Here is a 23989-nt window from a genome sequence, read left to right as displayed (position 1 = left end):
GTGTACCCCCTCTAGCACCAGGGTCAGCGCTGTTCAGATATCGGTAAGTGGACTGGAGGCGGGGCATGAAAGGGATAAGGAATACAGTTGTTTGTGTCATCCGTTTCGGGAAAGTACCTGCGTAATTGCGCACCCAACTCACTCAGGTGCTTCGCTATATCACATTTGACATTGTCCGTAAGCTTGAGTTCATTTGCACACAAAAAAAATCATACAATGACGAAAAGACCTGTGAGTTGTCCTTGTTAATGCAGACAGAGAAGAGAGCCAACTTCTTAATTATAGCCTCAATTTTGTCCCGCACATTGAATATAGTTACGGAGAGTCCCTGTAATCCTAGATTCAGATCATTCAGGCGAGAAAAAACATCCCCCAGATAGGCCAGTCGTGTGAGAAACTCGTCATCATGCAAGCAGTCAGACAAGTGAAAAAGATGGTCAGTATAGAAAACTTTAAGCTTGTTTCTCAATTAAAAAAGAGGTGTCAATACCTTGCCCCTTGATAACCAGTGCACTTCTGTATGTTGTAAAAGCGTTACATGGTCGCTGCCCATATCATTGCATACACGAGAGTTCAGGGGCCTTGCTTTAACAAAGTTAACCATTTCACTGTAGCGTACAAAACATCTTTCAAGCTGTCAGGCATTCCCTTGGCAGCAAGAGCCTCTCGGTGGATGCTGCGGTGTACCCAACTGGTGTCTGGAGCAACTGCTTGCATGCGCGTTACCGTTCCACTATGTCTCCCTGTCATGGCTTTTGATCCATCAGTACAGATACCAACATGGGCAGCAGCTACGTTTGGCTACATACGGACCGTTAGTGAAATTCCCGTGAGAGAGTAATGGTTAATGTGATTGGATGTTAATTATTTGACTAGGCTACCTGTATTTGACATTGTGTTGTTATTTCGCTGAACACTAGATGGTTTCATTATATTTTTGGCAGTGAAACAAGGCTACTCAGGCGAGGGGGAAAAAAACTCACCCAAATGTATAGCTCCGTTGGAAAACATAAATGGACTGTTTTTGAAAATGTTTAGGAAAAAAAATTGAGAGATGAAGTTTACATACACTTAGGTTTGAGTCATTAAAACTCGTTTTTCAACCACTCCCCAAATTTCTTGTTGACAAACTAAGTTTTGGCAAGTTGGTTAGGGACATCTAACTTGTGTGTGACTCAAGTCATTTTTCCAACAATTGTTTACAGACAGATTATTTCACTTATAATTCACTGTATCCCAATTCCAGTGGGTCAGAAGTTTTCATACACTAAGTTGACTGTGCCTTTAAACAGCTTGGACAATTCCAGAAAAGGATGACATGGCTTTAGAAGCTTCTGATAGGCTATTTGACATCATTTGAGTCAATTGTAGGTGTACCTGTGGATGAATTTCAAGGCCTACCTTCAAACTCAGTGCCTCTTCGCTTGACATCATGGGTAAATCAAAATAAATCAGCCAAGACCTCAGAAAAATAATTGTAGACCTCCACAAGTCTGGTTCATCCTTGGGAGCAATTTCCAAAAGCCTGAAGGTACCACGTTCATCTGTACAAACAAGAGTGCGCAAGTATAAACACCATGGGACCACGCAGCCATCATACCACTCAGAAAGGAGACGCTTTCTCTCCTAGAAATGAACGTACTATGGTGCAAAAAGTGCAAATCAATCCTAGAACAACCGCAAAGGACCTTGTGAAGATGCTGGAGGGCACAGGTACAAAAGTATCTATATCCACAGTAAAACGAGTCCTATATCGACATAACCTGAAAGGCCGCTCAGCAAGGAAGAAGCCAATGCTCCAAAACTGCCACAAAAAAAGCCAGACCACGGTTTGCAACTGCTCATGGGGACAAAGATCGTACTTTTTGGAGAAATGTCCTCTGGTCTGATGAAACAAAAATAGAACTGTTTGCCCATAATGACCATCGTTATGTTCAGAGGAAAAAGGGGGAGGCTTGCAAGACAGAAGAACACCATCCCAACCGTGAAGCACAGGGGTTGCAGCATTATGTTGTGGGGGTGCTTTGCTGCAGGAGGGACTGGTGCACTTCACAAAATAGATGGCATCATGAGGGAGGAAAATTATGTGGATATATTGAGCAACATCTCAAGACATCAGTCAGGAAGTTAAAGCTTGGTCGCAAATGGGTCTTCCAATGGACAATGACCCCAAGCATACTTCCAAAGTTGTGGCAAAATGGCTTAAGGACAACAAAGTCAAGGTATTGGAGTGGCCATCACAAAGCCCTGACCTCAATCCTATAGAAAATGTGTGGGCAGAACATAAAAAGCGTGTGCAAGCAAGGAGACCTACAAACCTGACTCAGTTACACCAGCTCTGTCAGGAGGAATGGGCCAAAATTCACCCATCTTATTGTGGGAAGCTTGTGGAAGGCTACCCAAAACGTTTGACCCACGTTAAACAATTTCAAGGCTACCAAATATTAATTGAGTGCATGTACACTTCTGACCCACTGGAAATGTGATGAAATAAATAAAACCTGAAATAAATCATTCAATCTACTATTATTCTGACATTTCACATTCTTAAAATAAAGTGGTGATCCTAACTGACATAAGACAGGGAATTTTTACTTGGATTAAATGTCAGGAATTGTGAAAAACTGAGTTTAAATGTATTTGGCTAAGGTGTATGTAAACTTCCGACTTCAACTGTATATATTTTTTTAAATGTGAACCACATTTTTATTTGGTGTACCCCCGATGGCATTACTCGTACTACCCCAGTTTGGGAATACCTGGTCTAAAGTCAATGCAAGTCTCGTATCCAGGGTGAATACATTTGTATTCATGTATATTAGACACATCACACAGGTGTCAGCTAAAATACACATCCCAGACAACACTGAAGAATGGGACAAGTAGACAAAGTGAAAATAAGTCAGTGATTGCATCCGTAGCAGTTTGTTTGAATTTGAGTGGTTACATACAATCCATGTTGACAGAATGTCTGTTCGACAGAGACGGACTGTTGCTGTACTCCCAGGTAAGGCCCTTACTTCTGATACCACTGAAAGCCACAGCATTCAGTCAGGCAGCTTAATTAAAGAAGATGTGTGTTACAATCCAGGCCCATGTCACAGCATGACAAATTCATTATGTACCTTTCATCACCAAAGCCATATTAGAATTTACCACACATGTTGATGAACAATTCAAATCTTTTGTTAGTGTCATTGACATATGGAAATACATATACAATATTCAATTAATAAGCATTGACTGCAAAAACGTATAGGGCAGGGTTAGGCAACCCTGGTCATGGAGTGCCGCAGGAACTTCATGTTTTTCATTTAACCAACCTGGAAGACCAGGTGTGTTGAATTTAGTCAATCACTGAACTAAGCAATTAGCTCAGTTGGTCAGAGCTGCTTTCAGTACATAAAAACATAATAGAACGTTCAATTGTACAGAAACGGTGCTGTACTGAACTGCCAGTTGAAAAATGGGGAGGGGTTGGGTTGTGGGTTCAAAATGCACCGCTGCCCTTTAAATATGTCACTGATTCCTTCAAGCCACACCCACGCGCACCCACCGAACGGAGCAAACGTATCTCAAAGTCTGTTCAATAACGTACAAGAACATTGTTGAAAAACGTGTCGTTCAGTACAAAACATTCTGTAATGTCGCAAACGTTCAAGCGAACTGAACGCACCCCTGGTGTGGTGCCTAATTGGAGCAAAATCTTGCAGTATTTGCCGCACTCCAGTAACAGGGTTGCCTGTGGTGAAGCTACTGCTGTGCTAGGTATTGGGCAACAGCTTTCTTCCAGGGCCCATATTCACAAAGCGTCTCAGAGTAGGGATAGTGATCTAGGTTAACCTCCCCCTTGTCAATGTAATTGTACTCAGTGTGAAGGCAAAAGTGATCATAAAATCAGTACTACTACTCTGGGATTCTTTGTGAATATGGGCCCTGGCCTGTCAGCATGCTGTCCGGTTAGCAATGCCAACAACAAAAACTTGAATAAGAATTAGCTTGGTCAGTCAGTAACTTGTTTTGCCACATAAACTGAAATTAGGCGAACAATTAGAATTTTATCAACCAGGAAATGGTGGAGCAATTTCTGCGTATTTTGTATTTGTATTTATATGGATCCACATCAGCTATTCTTCCTGGGGTCCAGCAAAATGAAGGCAGTTTCATAGACTCAATTTCCATAGGTATCAGCCTATTCAGTGAGACCCACAGAACTGTGAAGAGTTTACACACATATTAGTGTCATAGCTCTTATTGCAGGACTTTGAATGTGGGAAATCACCTCACTATTCAAGTTCAATTTTAAACTTTATTTTCCCAGAGGGCAATTGGTTTTGCAGAAAAGAAGCATAAAAAACAACATTGACCATATAAAATCCACATGGATCACAATGACCCACAGTTATTGTGAATAAAACGATCTAGCTCGTACATCAAGTCATAGGGCTGACAGCCATCAATACAAATATGTGTGATTTTGAAAATATGGGCCTTTTTGTGTCTCAGGTTTAGATTATTTAGATAAAATGTGAATTTAGATTTTCTTTATTTTACATCATTAAGTAGAGACAAATAACCTTAAGTTTTTTTTTCTTTCAATGTTTTTTCTTTTCTTAAGCATTTCTGGATTTAGTTTTTCACTGTTTCTGTCCTGTCTCACACCCAGACTTTGGCATTCTGCAATGTATTACACTTACAAAACTCCTTTATAATTAGAAAATATTTAATGCACCTGTTTAAAAAAAAGAGTCAAATAAATGTAAACTATATACATAGATGTACATAAGCCACTTGTTACTTTTTTTTGCACAAAATACAGTCGTCTCTAAGTATTGGGTCATTACCACCATGACAAGCAAATTACATGATAATAATGTTTTTTCAAAAGTTTGTGTTCTTGGTTACCATGGATGTGAATAGTGACAGTGGACCACATGGATGTCATGGAGGGAGATTATCACAGTATCCACAGAAAGTGGCGCCTCTCCCCGGTTGGGCGGCGTTCGGCGGTTGTCGTCGCCGGCCTACTAGCTGCCACCGATCTATGTTTCTGTGTTGTTTGGTTTTGTCTGTCTAGGTCTGCACCTGTTCCTTGTTTGTAATTAGTGTGGGGGGTATTTAGTTTGTCCTTTTTGTTCAGGTATTTGTGCGGGATTGTTTTGTGTCATTTCGAAGGGCTGTTCGTATTTTGACGCTGCCTGTTAGCTCAGCGTTCTGTGGAGCTGTCAATTATTATTGCAGGGCTGCGCCCCGTTCTCTTTATTGTTTTGGAGCTGTGCTCCTGTCGGGTGTTTAGGCGCCCCCCGAGTATTGCGGCTGCCTATTTTTCCAGGACTGGCCAGGGGAGTGGGCGAGGTTCGTGCCATGGGCCGCGATTGGCCCAGAACTCTCTGCGCCACTCCTCTACTAACCTGTCACCTTTCCAGGTTGTGTTAGGTTATCAGCCGGTCCTGGTGCCATGGCATCAGAGCCAGACGGAGGCTCCTGTGGTGGAGGAATGGGTACAGTGCTCGAAGGAGACCTGGAGTGCTGTCCAGGAGTGTCTGAAGCGGGCGGGAGGATGTCACAAGGAGAGCGCTGACCGATGCCGCAGTGATGACCCCGTGTTTAAACCGGGGGACAGAGTCTGGCTCTCGACCCAGAACCTGCCCCTCTGCCTGCCCTGCCGGAAGCTGAGTTCGCGATTTGTGGGGCCGTTCAAAGTCCTGAGGAGAATAAACGAGGTGTGTTATAGGTTACAACTTCCTTCATATTACCGTATTAACCCCTCGTTTCATGTGTCTCTCCTCAGGCCGGTGGTAGCTGGTCTGCTGCAGGACACTGAGGTGCGGGAGGGGCCCCGGTGTACACAGTCCGGGCCATCCTGGACTCCCGACGTCGGGTAGGGGGCCTGCAGTACCTCGTGGACTGGGAGGGGTACGGCCCGGAGGAGAGGTGCTGGGTCCCGGTGGGGGACATTCTAGATCCAGCCCTGCTGCAGGAATTCCACCGCCTCCGTCCGGATCGACCGGCGCCTCGCCCTCCGGGTCATCCCCGAGGCCGGCGTCGGCGCGCTGCTGGAGCTGCGCGTCGGGGGGGGGGGGGGGGGGTACTGTCACAGTATCCACAGAAGATGGCGCCCCTCCCCGGTCGGGCGGCGCTCGGCGGTCGTCGTTGCCGGCCTACTAGCTGCCACCGATCTATGTTTATGTGTTGTTTAGTTTTATCTGTCTAGGTCTGCACCTGTTCCTTGTTTGTAATTAGTGTGGGGGGCTATTTAGTTTGTCCTTTTTGTTCAGGTATTTGTGCGGGATTGTTTTGTGTCATTTCGAAGGGCTGTTCGTATTTTGACGCTGCCTGTTAGTTCAGCGTTCTGTGGAGCTGTCAATTATTATTGCCGGGCTGCGCCCCGTTCTCTTTATTGTTTTGGAGCTGTGCTCCTGTCGGGTGTTTAGGCGCACCCAGTATTGCGGCTGCCTATTTTTCCAAACAGTGTTAATAAACATCTGTGTTTTTGGACCTCCGTCTCCTGCCCTTGACTCTGACCCTTCCTGCTACACTGATAGCCGTGACAGAGATTCACATTTTGATGCCTGGAAATGACAGAAAAATGAAGGTAAATATGACTTGAGAAGATAATGTTTTTATTGTACGTCATTACCAAAAAGGCTATAATTTCATAAAATTATGTCCGATTTTTTAAATGATGTATTAATTATGTGTATTTAGGATACATTGTATGCTAACTGTTCAACTGGAGTTAGCATGCTAGAATCCCTTTTATTTATGACCAAATACTTTAAAAATGTAATTTACACCACACGTCATTACCACCACATAATGAACTGTGATGGTAAGGACAGAATCTGGTGGTAATGACTAAATGTATTAGTTCATACATTTTGATTTACCTTAAGACCTGAAAAGACACACAAATTACATATATGATCATGGTTAAGTTTAAATTGAACACTTAGTTGCTAAGACTATAACATTTTGTATTATGTTAGGAGGATTGAGTGATTTTGATGTCTATTTATGTGACTTGCTATGGTTATTACTGACTTGAATTATTATAATAATGTTTTTCTATAAGATGCCCCCTAAATCAACCAAGGAGAGGACAAGGACATACACTATATATACAAATGTATGTGGACACCCATTCAAATTAGTGGATTCGGCTATTTCAGCGACACCCGTTGCACACAGCCATGCAATCTCAATAGACAAACATAAGCAGTAGAATGGCCGGTACTGAAGAGCTCAGTGACTTTCAACGTGGCACCGTCATAGGATGCCACCTTTCCAACAAGTCAGTTCGTCAAGAGCTGCCCCGGTCAACTGTAAGTGCTATTATTGTGAAGTGGAAATGACTCAGTCACAACAACGACTCAGCCACAAAGTGGTAGGACACACAAGCTCACAGAACGGGACCACCGAGGTAAGATTTGTCTGTCCTCGCTTGCATCACACTACCAATTTCCAAACTGCCTCTGGAAGCAATGTCAGCTCAGGAACTATTTGTCTCTTGTTAAGCAATAGAGTGCATTAAGGACAAAACCTAATCTTGAGTGAGCACACACCTGTCTCATGTGTCTGATTCCATAGACTGCCGCCGGTGAACAGTAATTTGTTTAATGTCAACCAGTGTTTTCAACCTTGTACATGTATTTATGCCTAATGCATTAAATCCCAAATTGTTCTAAAATATGCTTTAAGTTCTTGAGGCATGTAACCTTTGTTTTTTGAGGTTTTAAATGGTCTGTTCTATATCTTCAAAAAAATTAAACATGTACAACTGTGACAAAATGTTTAATGGTATTTTATATGAAATGTAATTTCCACCACAATCTGCCATTACCACAACGGTACATATTTTTGAAGAAAATGTGTATTAAATTACAATTGATATTGAGGATTTTTCCTATATGTGAACCTTATATGCATGTTCTTAAGATAATTCCTAAAATAATGTAAAATATTAAGATTTTGATTTGGTAAATATATGTTTCTGAGTATCATTCCCTTGGATGCTGCAGTGTACCCAAGTGGCGTCGGGAGCAACTGCTTGCACGAGCGTTACCACTCCACTATGTCTCCCTGTCATGGCTTTTGCGCCATCAGTACAGATACCATATTGAGCAGCTGCTACGTTTGGCTATATACAGACCGTTAGTGGAATTCCCGCGAGAGAGTAACAGTTAATGTGATTGGATGTTAATTATTTGACTAGGCTACCTGTATTTGAAACTGTGTTGTTATTTCACTGAACACTAGATGGTTTAAGCGAGGCTGTTCAGGCGAGAAAAAAACCTCACCCAAATGTATAGCCCCGTTAGAAAATATAAATGGACTGTGAAAATGTGAAGATTTTTTTATTTTTTTAAAACGTGATTCACATTTAAAAAATATGTGAATCACATTTTTATTTGGTGTACCCCCGACAGCATTGTGTGTACCCCTGGTTGGGAATACCTGTTTTAGGGTATCTGTACTTTACTATTTATATTTTTTACAACTTTTACTTTTACTTCACTGCATTCCTAATCTGGCAGACTCACTAAACACAAATGCTTTGTTTGTAAATTATATTTGAGTGTGCCCCTGACTATCCTTAAATAAATAAAAATCAAGAAAATTATGCTGTCTTGTTTGCTTAATATAAGGAATTTGAAATGATTCATATTTTAACTTTTGATACGTACGGATATTTTAGCAGTTACATTTAAAACCAAATACTTTTCGACTTTTACTTAAGTAGTGTTTTATTGGGTGACTTTCACATTCACTTGAGTAATTGTCTTTTAAGGATGGCAATTGGGTACTTTTTCCACCACTGCAGCATTCAACCTACATAATGCATAGTGCATTTAATATATTTTTTTAATTACTGAAATTGAAAACCTTGATTATTTTTTCATAATCAAACCGAAACTGAACCAAACTCAAGAAGAACTTATCGCTCAGAACTAGTTGCCGTACCATCACATAAAATAAAATGTTAATACAGACTCTATATAAGATTTATAAAAGAGAGTCATCAAGGTCCTGTCTACATGGAACTTTGCCAGTTTCCTGAGACAAAACTGCGCTTTGTCATATATTATCTCAGAATATACTGTAGTCTGAACATGTGGGAAACATGGTGGAAGAACCTGGATAATTTGAAATGTAAGAACACTGCACTATTGATAAGTGAAATAAATGATTATAGGTAAATGAGTAAAGAATCCACTCTGAAACTTATCCAATTAGTAATTAGTAGTTGATGTAGAATGTATAATGAATAGTTAAAGTACTGAACGTAAGTCCCATAAAGGTCTAGTAGAGGCTGGAGAGGGAGAGAAATGTGTGTGCGTAATAGTGGACCTAAGAGAACTGTAGACATTTGTTCTACCTTACCTAGCAACTTTGAGAGGCTTTGGAGGAAATATGGGAGTAACTCTCAAGGTCTCAGTAATCTCGGGGGGAAAGCACAGACAGCGCTGGATAGTGATTAAGAGTTGTGAGAGGTCCGGGGAGACATACATTCATCTACTGTTTGTGTGTATGTATGTGCGTAGGTTATCTACTGTTTGTGTGGAGGTGTGTGCGTAAGCGGAGAGAGAAGATAAAATGAACTTCTTTGTCAATGTTGGGCAGAACGTTCTCTTGAGTAAACTGTACAGACCTTTTGCAGAAAGCTGAGTCCTTGCCTAATTATTAACCCATTGTCTTACAAACCTTGGGAATTAGTCAAGGCTTATTGATTGTTAATTATTATCATTTGGATAATTCCCTTGACAACTATACACCACGGGAAAACACATTCATTTCAATAGCTAGGTTTCCATCCAGTTGGTGACAGATTTTCATGTGAATATTCTAAAATCCGCATCAAAATAATATGTGCATTTTCCCACCAGCGATGTGTTTCCGTCAAATTGACTTGTTGCAAATAAAAAGCTCTGTATGATGACGTAGTGCAATCAGTTTTTTGGTTAAATTCCCATGTACCAAATAAAAAAATACAACTCTACTGATGGTTTTCTCACCAAAAATGTTGAGTTATATAGCGAGTGTGCCAACTCTGGTATTGGCATGTACGCTCTTGCCAACAGCACTCAGGGTGCAGACTATATACACTAAACAAAACTATAAACACAACATGCAACAATTTCAAAGATTTTGCTGAGTTACAGTTCATATAAGAAAATCCATCAATTGAAATAAAGTCATTAGGCCCTAATCTATGGGAATACAGATATGCATCTGTTGGTAGGGGTGTGGATTAAAGAAAGGTAGGGGTGTGGATTAGAAAAACAGTCAGTATCTGGTGTAATCACCATTTGCCTCATGCAGCGCAACACATCTACTGTGGAATGTTGTCCCACGGTTCTTCAATGGCTATGCGAAGTTGCTGGATATAGGTGGGAACTGCAACACGCTGTCGTACACGTCGATCCAGAGCATCCCAAACAAGCTCAATGGGTGACATGTCTGGTGAGTATGCAGGCCATGGAAGACCTGGGACATTTTCAGCTTCAAGGAATTGTGTACAGATCCTTGCAACATACTGAAACATGAGGTGATGGCGGCGGATGAATGGCATGACAATGGGCCTCAGGATCTCATCACGGTATCGCTGTGCATTCAAATTGCCATCGATATTTGTGTTCGCTGTTCGTGCCAGCCCATACCATAAAACCACCACCACCATGGGGCACTCTGTTCACAACGTTGACATCAGCAAACCACTCGCCCACACAACGCCATACATGCTGTCAGCCATCTGCCTGGTACAATTGAAACCGGGATTCATCCATGAAGAACACTTGTCAGTTGTCATTGAAGGTGAGTATTTGCCCACTGAAGTCAGTTACGACGCGGAACTGCAGTCAGGTCAAGACCCTGGTGAGGACAACGAGCACGCAGATGAGCTTCCCAGAGATGGTTTCTGACAGTTTGTCTGCAAAAATTATTTGGTTGTACACTCACAGTTTCATCAGCTGGGTGGCTGGTCTCAGACAATCCCACAGGTGAAGAAGCCGGATGTGGAAGTCCTGGGTTGGTGTGGTTACACTTGGTCTGCGGTTGTGAGGATGGTTGGACGTACTGCCAAATGTTCTAAAACGACGTTGGAGGTCGGCTTATGATAAATAAATGAACATTCAATTCTCTAGGAACAGCTCTGGTGGACATTCCTGCAGTCAGCATGCCAATTGCTCGCTCCCTCAAACCTTGAGACATCTGTGGCATTGTGTTGTGTGACAAAAAGGCACATTTTAGAATGGCCTTTTATTTTCCCCAGTACAAGGTGCACCTGTGTAATGATCAAGCTGTTTAATCAGCTTCTTGATATGCCACACCCGTTAGGTGGATTATTTTGGCAAAGCAGAAATGCTCACTAACAGGGATTTAACCAAATGTATGCACCGAATTTGAGAGAAATAAGCTTTTTGTGCATATGGAAAATGTCTTGAATCTATTATTTCAGCTCATGAAACATGGGACCAACACTTTACATAATGCGTTTTTATTTTTGTTCATGTGAAGTTCATCATGATTTAGTTTATCTGTAGCCTAATAAACTGCATGCTTTCCTGATGAGTTGAAGTGGGAGGACCTCACAACATGTCATCGTGGGACTCCAAATTTACCTAGATATGATTCTCATTATATCAATATTTGTGCATAAAAGCATTTCCACCAGCATTTTTTACATAATGTGAATTTTCTCATAAGTGATGTGTTTCAATGTGTTTTTTTTTTGCTTAAGTTTTCATGTACCAAATAGAAATCTAAAGTTCAATGTGTTTCCATCACATTTTCAACTCTACCGATAGTTTTGTCACAAAAACTGTTGCATTAAATAGCAAATGTGCCTACTATGGTCTTGGCAGATGTGCTCTAGCCAACAGTTTGCAGATACAATGCGGGTAGCCTGTGTGGATAGGCTAGTCTACATGAGGAGCTTTGTATTTGTCAAACAGCATTCCAGCATCGATTTAATTTAATATTTATGTTGAACATACAAAATTACCATAATTGACATCAGTCCTCATTTAAGTATGCTTACCTACATATAAAAGCCATTGAAGCAGACCTAAAGGCATTTTTTGTAAAATCATTGAAATGAGTAAAATTGCTATGCAAATTTCCCTTCTAATATGGCATTGCTGGTATGACTCTGTTTTGACTTCACAACCACCTGGTAGAGCTCTGTTATTTCCAAAATAAACATCAAGTAACATTTTTTAAGAAGAGACAGTTAAAGGGTAAAGCTAAAAGTAAAGAGAATTTCTTGGCCAAATTATCGCAAAAGGTATATAATTTGATTGTGTAGCTTAATTAAGTTACTTTAAGATGATTTGTGCAGGTAATTTAAAACCTGCTAATTTTGACTTTGTATTGACTTGCATTGGTGTTTGGACAAAAATGCTGAAGTTAGCATTTGGTGACAGTAGCCAGGTAAACTGAACCAAAGCATGGATTGCTGTCTCTCCTTGTCCAAAGACTGCTTACAGGGCAAGGACACAACTAAGGGAGACATGGGATCAAGGGAGACAAATATGTCTCCCTTGATCCAGGACCTAGGATCAAGGGAGACACTAATGTGTTTTAGTACTATATCTCTTGACACAATGATGAAAATAATCATGGCCTCTAAACCTTCAACCTGCATACTGGACCCTATTCCAACTAAACTACTGAAAGAGCTGCTTCCTGTGCTTGGCCCTCCTATGTTGAACATAATAAACGGCTCTCTATCCCCCGAATGTGTACCAAACTCACTAAAAGTGGCAGTAATAAAGCCTCTCTTAAAAAAGCCAAATCTTGACCCAGAAAATATAAAAAACTATTGGCCAATATCGAATCTTCCATTCCTCTCAAAACATTTTGAAAAAGCTGTTGCGCAGCAACTCATTGCCTTCCTGAAGACAAACAATGTATACAAAACGCTTCAGTCTGGTTTTAGACCCCATCATAGCACTGAGACTGCACTTGTGAAGGTGGTAAATGACCTTTTAATGGCGTCAGACCGAGGCTCTGCATCTGTCCTCGTGCTCCTAGATCTTAGTGCTGCTTTTGATACCATCGATCACCACATTCTTTTGGAGAGATTGGAAACCCAAATTGGTCTACACGGACAAGTTCTGGCCTGGTTTAGATCTTATCTGTCGGAAAGATATCAGTTTGTCTCTGTGAATGGTTTGTCCTCTGACAAATCAACTGTAAATTTTGGTGTTCCTCAAGGTTCCGTTTTAGGACCACTATTGTTTTCACTATATATTTTACCTCTTGTGGATGTCATTCGAAAACATAATGTTAAATTTCACTGCTATGTGGATGACACACACCTGTACATTTCAATAAAACATGGTGAAGCCCCAAAATTGCCCTCGCTAGAAGCCTGTGTTTCAGACATAAGGAAGTGGATGGCTGCATACTTTCTAGTTTTAAACTCGGACAAAACAGAGATGCTTGTTCTAGGTCCCAAGAAACAAAGAGATCTTCTGTTGAATCTGACAATTAATCTTGATGGTTGTACAGTCGTCTCAAATAAAACTGTGAAGGAGCTCTGGACCCTGATCTCTCTTTTGAAGAACATATCAAGACTGTTTCAAGGACAGCTTTTTTCCATCTACGTAACATTGCAAAAATCAGAAACTTTCTGTCCAAAAATGATGCCGAAAAATTTACTTCTATGGGTTAGGTGGGACGATCTTCATCAGATGACACTCCTAGGACATTATGTTACACAATACATGTATGTTTTGTTTGATAAAGTTCATATTTATATCCAAAAACAGCATTTTACATTGGCGTGTGATGTTTAGAAAATGTATTCACACCAAAACGTCCGGTGAATGTGCACATCAATTTACAAAAATACTCATCATAAACATTGACAAAATATATAACAATTATTTTAAGAATTATAGATAGACTACCCCTGGATGCAACCGCTGTGTCAGATTTTAAAATAGCTTTACGGAGAAAGCACATTTTTCAATATTCTGAGTACATAGCTCAGCTATCACGGTGAGCTATCCAGACACCCACCAAGTTCGGGGCAACCTAAACTCAGAATTAGTATTAGAAATATTCTCTTACCTTTGCTGATCTTCGTCAGAATGCACTCCCAGGACTGCTACTTCCACAAGAAATGTTGTTTTTGTTCGAATTAATCCATATTTATGTACAAATACCTCCGTTTTGTTCGTGCGTTCAGGTCACTATCCAAAGGGTAACGTTCGAGCCCAGAACGAGAGACGAAAAGTCAAAATGTTCCATTACCGTACTTAGAAGCATGTCAAACGCTGTTTAAAATCAATCTTCATGGTATTTTTAACGTAAAATTGCGATAATATTCCAACTGGACAATAGCATATTCATTCAAGAAGAAAAGGAAGGAGGGGCGCGCTCGCGGGACCGAGCATTTCCAGTCCCTTTGTTGCCAGGCAGACCACTCGGTAACTGAGCTCCTATACTCTGCCCAGTGACAGGAGAATGCTCAAACCACTTTCTGAAGGCTTTAGACAGCCAATGGAAGCCTTAGGAAGTGCAACGTCACCCCACAGACACTAGCTTCGATAGAGAATCAAAAGAAGAACTACAATTCTCAGACTTTCCACTTCCTGCTTGGAATTTTCTCAGGTTTTTGCCTGTCATATGAGTTCTGTTATACTCACAGACACCATTCAAACAGTTATACTCACAGACACCATTCAAATCTACTAATAATATGCGTATTCTAGTTTCTGGGCCAGAGTAGTAACCTGTTTAAATTGGGTACGTTTTTCATCCGGCCGTGAAAATACTGCCCCCTAGCCCAGACAGTTTAATCCATGCTTTTGTTACTTCTAGGTTGGACTACTGCAATGCTCTACTTTCTGGCTACCCGGATAAAGCACTAAATAAACTTCAGTTAGTGCTAAATACGGCTGCTAGAATCCTGACTAGAACCAAAAATTGGATCATATTATTCCAGTGCTAGCCACCCTACACTGGCTTTCTGTTAACCTCTATGGGCTAGGTGGGACGCTAGCGTGCCACCCGTGGTGCACTCCATCAACAGCAGGTGCATTTCAAGAGCGGCAAATTTGAATCCAAATAAATGTCAAAATTCAAATTTTTCAAACATACAACTATTTTACACCCTTTGAAAGATAAACATCTCCTTAATCTAACCACGTTTTACGATTTCAAAAAGGTTTTACGGCGAAAGCATAAATTTAGAGTATGTTAGGACAGTACATTTACAAGAGTTGTGTGTAATGTTTTGTCAATTCAAAGACAGGGTCACCAAAACCATAAAACCAGCTAAAATGATGCACTAACCTTTTACAATCTCCATCAGATGACACTCCTAGGACATTATGTTAGACAATGCATGCATTTTTAGTTCTATCAAGTTCAAATTTATATCCAAAAACAGCGTTTTACTATGGCATTGATGTTGAGGAAATCGTTTCCCTCCAATAACCGGCAGTCAAGTCAGCGTCACAAATTAAATAATTAAAATTAGAAAACATTGGTAAAATATTATATTGTCATTTAAAGAATTATAGATTTACATCTCTTGAACGCAATCAACTTGCCAGATTTAAAAATAACCTTACTGGGAAATCACACTTTGCAATAATCTGAGCACTGCGCCCAGAAAAATACGCGTTGCGATACAGACTAGACGTCATGTTGGGGAGATCTAAAATCGAAAATACTATGTAAATAATCCATTACCTTTGATTCTCTTCATCAGATGTCACTTCCAGGTATCACAGGTCCATAACGAATGTAGTTTTGTTCAAAAAAGCTCATCATTTATGTCCAAAAATCTCCGTCTTGTTAGCACATGATCTAAGCCAGCCGGACTTCTCGTCATGAACGAGGGGAAAAAATATATTTACGTTCGTTCAAACATGTCAAACGTTGTATAGCATAAATCATTAGGGCCTTTTTTAACCAGAACATGAATAATATTCAAGGTGGACGAATGCATACTCTTTTATAACGTATTGGAACGAGGGTACCCAACATGAACTCGCGCGCCAGGTGTCTAATGGGACATCATCGTTCCATGGCTCTTGTTCGGTCAGATCTCCCTCCAGAAGACTCAAAACACTTTGTAAAGGCTGGTGACATCTAGTGGAAGCAATAGGAAGTGCCAAAATATTCCTCAGCCCCTGTGTTTTTCAATGGGATAGGTTTAAAGTCAATACAACACATCAGGTATCCACTTCCTGTCAGAAAATGTCTCAGGGTTTTGCCTGCCAAATGAGTTCTGTTATACTCACAGACACCATTCAAACAGTTTTAGAAACTTTAGAGTGTTTTCTATCCATATATAATAAGTATATGCATATTCTAGTTACTGGGTAGGATTAGTAACCAGATTAAATCGGGTACATTTTTTTTATCCAGACGTGCAAATGCTGCCCCCTAGCCCTAACAGGTTTTAAGGCAAGGGCTGATTTCAAGCTTTTACTGTTAACCTACAAAGCATTACATGGGCTTGCTCCTACCTATCTTTCCGATTTGGTCCTGCCGTACATACCTACACGTACACTACGGTCACAAGACGCAGGCCTCCTAATTGTCCCTAGAATTTCTAAGCGAACAGCTGGAGGCAGGGCTTTCTCCTATAGAGCTCCATTTTTATGGAATGGTCTGCCTACCAATGTGAGAGACGCAGACTCGGTCTCAACCTTTAAGTCTTTACTGAAGACTCATCTCTTCAGTAGGTCCTATGATTGAGTGTAGTCTGGCCCAGGAGTGTGAAGGTGAACGGAAAGGCTCTGGAGCAACGAACCGCCCTTGCTGTCTCTGCCTGGCCATTTCCCCTCTCTCCACTGGGATACTTTGCCTCTAACCCTATTACAGGGGCTGAGTCACTGGCTTATTGGTGTTCTTCCATGCCGTCCCTAGGAGGGGTGCGTCACTTGAGTGGGTTGAGTCACTTACGTAGTCTTCCTGTGTGGGTTGGCGCCTCCCCTTGGGTTGTGCTGTGGCGGAGATCTTTGTGGGCTATTCTCGGCCTTGTCTCGAGATGGTAAGTTGGTGGTTGAGGATATCCCTCTAGTGGTGTGGGGGCTGTGCTTTGGCAAAGTGGGTGGGGTTATATCCTTCCTGTTTGGCCCTGTCCGGGGGTATCATCGGATGGGGCCACAGTGTCTCCTGACCCCTCCTGTCTCAGCCTTCAGTATTTATGCTGCAGTAGTTTATGTGTCAGTCTGTTATATCTGGAGTATTTCTCCTTTCTTATCCGGTGTCCTGTGTGAATTTAAGTATACTCTCTCTAATTCTCTCTTTCTCTCTTTCTCTCTTTCTCTCTTTCTTTCTTTCTTTCTTTCTCTCTCTCGGAGGACCTGAGCCCTAGGACCATGCCTCAGGACTACCTGGCATGATGACTCCTTGCTGTCCCCAGTCCACCTGGCCGTGCTGCTGCTCCAGTTTCAACTGTTCTGCCTGTGGCTACGGAACCCTGACCTGTCCCAGACCTGCTGTTTTCAACAGCAGGAATGGTAGAGATACTCTCAATGATCAGCTATGAAAAGCCAACTGACATTTACTCTTGAGGTGCTGACTTGTTGCACCCTCGACAACTACTGTGATTTGACCATGCTGGTCATTTATGAACATTTGAACATCTTGGCCATGTTCTGTTATAATCTCCACCTGGCACAGCCAGAAGAGGACTGGCCACCCCTCATAGCCTGGTTCCTCTCTTGGTTTCTTCCTAGGTTTTGGCCTTTCTAGGAAGTTTTTCCTAGCCACCATGCTTCTACACCTGCATTGCTTGCTGTTTGGGGTTTTAGGCTGGGTTTCTGTACAGCACTTTGAGATATCCGCTGATGTAAGAAGGGCAATATAAATACATTTGATTTGATTTTCATTTGTAATTCGGGTGAACTATCCCTTTAAGTTTGTCCAATTGAGATACAATCTTTTTCTCAAAAGAGACATGGAAAAGGGATGACCTTTACAGTGTTAAGGTTTGGACAGTCTGATGACCTAAAGTAATAGTTTAACTTTCTTACTCATCATTATTCATGATACATAAAGTGCATTCATTTCTAAATGGTATAACAGATATGAATGAAAATACCCTCAAATAAAAGGTGGCATTCTGTACTGTCACCTCATATAAAACATTTGATCTCAAATCCAAAATATTGGTGTATAGAGCCAAATTAAACGTTTTAGCTTCATTGTCCAAATAAATCCGCAGTGGAGTGTATCTCTCCTACCTCTCCTGTCACTGACATGTCTGTTAAATAAAATATATAAAATATTAAAAGAGTTAAACACAACAACAAAAAATGTAGACCGTGATGGACCCCAATAGAGTATTTTGGGCATATAAATAATATCATTGTGCAATAGATTGTATTTCTATACATTCGAGCTCCTGTTTGCATTATGAAAATGAGGTGAGGTGATCTGTCCTGTGTGTGATGAGTGTAGACAGTGCTCCTGTATCGCATCCAGATCTCTAAGGACAGGGGATGTGATCGCGTAAATAAAGACAGCTGCATACGCACGCAGGATGAATAAGGCATCCCTCTGTTTTTTCTCACTATTATTCAAATGTCAAAACAGTTTACTCAAAGGAAAACAAATATCCCAGCCACTGTGGATGTTTACAGTGTCAGTGACATCATGCAACTCAGGCCCAACAAAATATTTGTAGGGATATACTTTGGCCAATTCGGTCTTGTGTTTCGTGGCATTGTATTATTATTTTTGAAATATGGTCGATCTCTCTCACTTTGTCAGAATTATGAATTGCCCTCAAGCCAGAATTAATCTTGTGTAGAAAAAATGTAAACACAATTAACAAAGTAAAGCAATGAATAACTTGTTATTAAACCCTGAGTTTATTTTTGATAGGGTTGTTTATAGTTCTCCTTATCCTTCTGTATGTTTTCATATTGAGTTTGATCCATTTTCACAATGAATATGTATTTTTGTGCATGACATGACACACATTTTAAAAACACAAGCATGGAACCTTAAATTTGACTTTGTGGCTTACATGTTTTCGTCTCAGAGAGAACACTTGTCTAAGTCGGACTAGATTTCATCAAGGTCATTTTACGATGCCCTCTGAACAAAAGTGTACATCTGCTTCTCATATTCTGGTCAAGGGTAATAATTTAAGGTGGACATGGATACTGACACAAACAGGGTGGGTGGTCCACAAGCCAGGAATCCAGAGAAAAAATACTGAGGCTGCAGCATCCCAAATGGCACCCTATTCCACTTATAGCGCACTACCTTTGACCAGGGAGCCCAATAGGCCCTGGTCAAAAGTGGTGCACTGTATAGGGAATAGGGTGCCATTTGGGATGCACCCTGAGTCTTTTTCTCAGTTCACAGGTTACGGAACCATATGTCTCCTACAGGGCTAAATAAAGAGTAACCTGATGGATACACTGTGATAACATAAATCAGGATATCCCATCGGGTTTGACGAAGTGCCCTATTGTTTTGATTCAAGTGGGTAGCCATCCTGACAGACGCAGAGCAGACGTATACAGTAGTGGAAGAGGACATGGGGTTCTATTGAGTCTTCCTCTGTCGGCCTGTAGTGTGTTATGGCGGGTTGCATTGTGATGTGTTGTTTATAGGAACGTTGTTAAGCAATCTATAGGCAGTCGATGCCACAACCCTGCCCTGCTGGGCCGTCACCCACTAGGAGAGAAAGAGTGCCCACTGGGCACACACTGGTTGAGTCAACGTTGTTTCAACTTAATGTGACGTGGAATCAACGTGAAAAAGACATTGGATTTGAAAAACATAATCAACCAGTACTGTTTTCATCTCATTACAACCAGCTTTGTAAACAATGTTGTGAACAGTATGAAAAATATTTTGAACGTTTCTATGTGGACTTTTTGATGCAATTTCAACTTATACATAGTTCTGATGATGATGTTGAAATTAGATTGATGTAACAACCAGTTAGTCAGGTTAAGTCAATGTATTTACGGGGATGTTTTACCCTAATTTCAATGTTGACAATGCTGGTTTTACTTTTTTTACTTTTTTCAAATCCAATGTATTTTCCAAGTTGATTCCACATCACAATACTTTGACAAATAATGTGCAAACAATGTTGATTCAACCAGTGTGTGCCCACGTGGGTGGACACAACTCAACCCTGAGGCACACTCAGACCAGAAGCTTGTATTTATAATCAAAGGGAATAGAGGGCCCAGTCTGTGCTCCAGACTGGGCCGACCCCTTTTCTCCCTCCCTCCTCAACACAGCCAGGCAAATCCAGAGCAAACAAACCAAAAAAATTTAGGAACCAAACCATGAAAATCTGTATTCATTGAGCGGAAAAAAAGAGGGGGAGGCGGTTGAGGCTTTGTTCCGAAAACAAACAGTGGATTGTTGGTGATTAAGTCAGATGTGTTTTCCAGTGCTGGCCCGTATTAATTAGGAGGAAGCTGTGTCGTTCTTCCCAGGGACTTCATTGTGCTGTTCTGTTGCTGTTGCGCCATTAAAGGACCTGATCAGTGGGAACCTCCATGTACATGAGCTCATTTGGTTCCTGCCCCTACCTGCCTGCCTCTGCCAAAAAGGTTGGTCCTTGCCTGGAATACGCACCGGTGGCATCCGTGTCTGTAGTGTTCTAGGTATATGAAAGGATGTCTGATAATGCCGTTAAATATCTATATAAATTAGAGTCAGCCAGCCAAGCTCAACATTCAAAGCAATGCCAAACTTAAATTTACTTACTTCCTGTCCTTCACAAGACTTGCCTAAATGGACAAAACAATGTGCTTTTCTAGGTCAAATAGCCTAGTCTCACAGTGTTCTGTACACTTTGGATGTTTCAACAGGGTTAGCATTGAAGCTAACATGGCTACAGCTAAAGGGTTAGCTCCAATCAACCGGTGGTGTAAAGTACTTAAGTGAAAATACTTGAAAGTACTACTTAAGTTTTTTTTTGTTGGTATCTGTACTTTACTTTACTATTTATATCTTTGACAACTTTTACTTTCACTCCGCTACATTCCTATAGAAATAATGTACTTTTTACTCCTTATATTTTCCCTGACACCAAAAAGTAGTCATTACATTTTGAACGCTTAGCAGGGCAGGAAAACTGTCTAATTCACGCACTTATCAAGAGAACATCCCTAGTCAACCCTACTGTCTCTTATCTGGCAGACTCACTAAACACACATGCTACGTTTGTAAATTATGTCTGAGCACAACTGTGTCCCTGGCTATCCGTAAATTAAAAAAACATCTGGATTGCTTAAAATAAGGAATGAAAAATGATTTATACTTTTACTTTTGATACTTTTGATTTATACTTTTACTTTTGAGGAAAAGAGAAGAGGGAGGATTAGGAAAGGATTGATGACAGCCCTAGTCGAGGAAGACTGAGGAGAGACATGACAGACAAAGTGAGCTGACAGGGGAGATAAGAATGCTATGGACGGAAACTTTCATGTCTGGTATTCTAAGCGTGGGGAATGAAGTCTGTCGACTAACCTTTCCTCTTTTGTCACATCCTGACCATAGAGAACTCATATTTTTCTATGGTAGAGTAGGTCAGGGCGTGACTGGGGGGTTTTGTCTAGTTAATTTTTTTCTATGTTTGGTTCTAGTTTCTTTTTTCTATGTTGGGTTTTTTGTCTAGTTTACATTTTCTATGTTGTGTTCTAGGTTCTTTTTTCTAGGTTGGGGTTTTTGTATGATTCCCAATTAGAGGCAGCTGGTCATCGTTGTCTCTAATTGGGGATCCTATTTAAGTTGTTGTTTTTCCCACTAGTGTTTGTGGGAGATTATTTTGAGTTTATGCATGTAGCACCTCTTCGTCACGGTTTGTTGTTTTTGTTTATAGTTTATTGTCTGTCTTGCATAGTTTCACATAGAAATAAAGATGTGGAACGATACACATGCTGCGCCTTGGTCTCTTTCATACGACAACCGTGACAGAATCTCACACCATCAAAGGACCAAGCAGTGTGCCCAGGAGGAGCAGGGATCCTGGACCCGGGAGAGAAGAGAGTTGAGAACATCCTGGACCTGGGAGGAGGTAATGGCAGGGGACAAGACCCTGCCATGGAAGCAGGCGGAGACAGCGAGAGAGGAACAGCGACGATACGAGGAACTAGCACGGCAACAACAGAAGCCCGAGAGGCAGCTCCAAAACATTTTTGTGGGGGGGCACACGGGGAGATTGGCGGAGTCAGGGTTGAGACCTGAGCCAACTCCCCGTGCTTACCGTGGGGAGCATGTGACCAGTCAGGCACCGTATTATGCGGTCATGCGCACTGTATCTCTTTCATACGACAACCGTGACATCTTTGTTTCAGATGACAGCGCAGCCTGGTACCAGGGACAGTTGACCATGCTGTCAACTTTGGTTGTCTGACAACTGAAGACATCCTAACTGTATTGTTTACCCATACGGTTGCAAAATTCCAGTAACTTTTCCAAAATTCCAACCTTTTTCAGAATGACTTGTTGGAGGATTCCTGCTTATTCCCTCTTGATTCCAGGAAACTTCCAGACAGGACTTTAGGGAAGTTAATAGAATTTTGCAAACCTACCCTGGTAGTTCAGTGGCCTTGTGGTTAGTATACGCCCTGAGATTGGAAGGTTGGGAATCCAATCCCTATCATACCAATGATGCATCTCCGCTTGGCAGAGGAGAAACAGTGCCTTGCAAAAGTATTCATCCCCCTTGGCGTTTTCCTATTTTGTTGCATTACAACCTGTAATTTAAATAGATTTTTATTTGTATTTAATGTAATGGACATACACAAAATAGTGAAATTTAAAAAAATTACTTGTTTCAAAAAATAAGAAAAAAGAAAAGTGATGCGTGCATGCGTATGTATTCATGCCCTTTGCTATGAAGCCCCTAAATAAGATCTGGTGCAACCAATTACCTTCAGAAGTCACATAATTAGTTAAATAAAGTCCACCTGTGCGCAATCTAAGTGTCACATGATCTGTCACATGATCTCAGTATATATACACCTGTTCTGAAAGGCCCCAGAGTTTGCAACACCACTAAGCAAGGGGCACCATCAAGCAAACGGCACCATGAAGACGAAGGAGCTCTCCAAACAGGTCAGGGACAAAGTGGGGGAGAAGTACAGATCAGGGTTGGGTTATAAAAAAATCTCAGAAACGTTGAACATCCCACGGAGCACCAATAAATCCATTATTAAAAACTGGAAAGAATATGGCACCACAGCAAACCTGCCAAGAGAGGGCCGCCCACCAAAACTCACGGACCAGGCAAAGAGGGCATTAATCAGAGAGGCAACAAAGACACCAAAGATAAGGAGGAGGGAGCTGTGAAGCTCCACAGCGGAGATTTGAGTATCTGTCCATAGGACCACTTTAAGCCGCACACTCCACAGAGCTGGGCTTTAGGGAAGAGTGGGCAGAAAAAAAGCAATTGCTTAAGAAAAAAATATGCAAGCACGTTAGGTGTTCGACCAAAAGTAATGTGGGAGACTCCCTTAACATATTGGAAGAAGGTACTCTGGTCAGATGAGACTAAAATGTAGCTTTTTGGCCATCAAGGAAAACGGTATGTCTGGCGCAAACCCAACACCTCTCATCACACCGAGAACACCATCCCCACAGTGAAGCATGGTGGTGGCAGCATCATGCTGTGGGGATGTTTTTCATCGACAGGGACTGGGAGACTGGACAGAATTGAAGGAATGATGGATGGTTCTAAATACAGGGACATTTTTGAGGGAAACCTGCAAAAACAGGTTTTTAGACTTTTTTGCTAATTAATAATCACATTTATAATAAAATATCACATTTAGATAAGTATTCAGAACCTTTACGCAGTACTTTGTTGAAGCACTTTTGCCAGAGATTACAGCATCAAGTGTTCTTGGGTATGATGCTACGAGCTTGGCACAGCTGTATTTGGGGAGTTTCTCCCATTCTTCTCTGCAGATCCTCTCAAGCTCTGTCAGGATGGATGGGGAGCAATGCTGCATAGCTATTTTCAGGTCTTTCCAGA

General features: G+C 41.3%; 1 long non-coding RNA gene across 1 annotated transcript; it reads left to right on the top strand.

The window, feature by feature from the left end:
• Nucleotides 1–5354: 5354 nt before the first annotated feature.
• On the top strand, nucleotides 5355–21886 carry LOC145860055 (uncharacterized). Its single transcript, XR_014380138.1, has 2 exons — nucleotides 5355–6595; nucleotides 7076–21886. It is a non-coding gene; the product is annotated as an uncharacterized LOC145860055 (long non-coding RNA).
• The last annotated feature ends 2103 nt before the right edge of the window (nucleotides 21887–23989 follow it).

Source organism: Salmo salar, chromosome 13, assembly GCF_965601325.2.
Source record: "Salmo salar chromosome 13, fSalSal1, whole genome shotgun sequence".
Lineage (NCBI taxonomy): Eukaryota > Metazoa > Chordata > Actinopteri > Salmoniformes > Salmonidae > Salmo > Salmo salar.
This window is presented reverse-complemented; position numbering and strand designations above follow the sequence as displayed.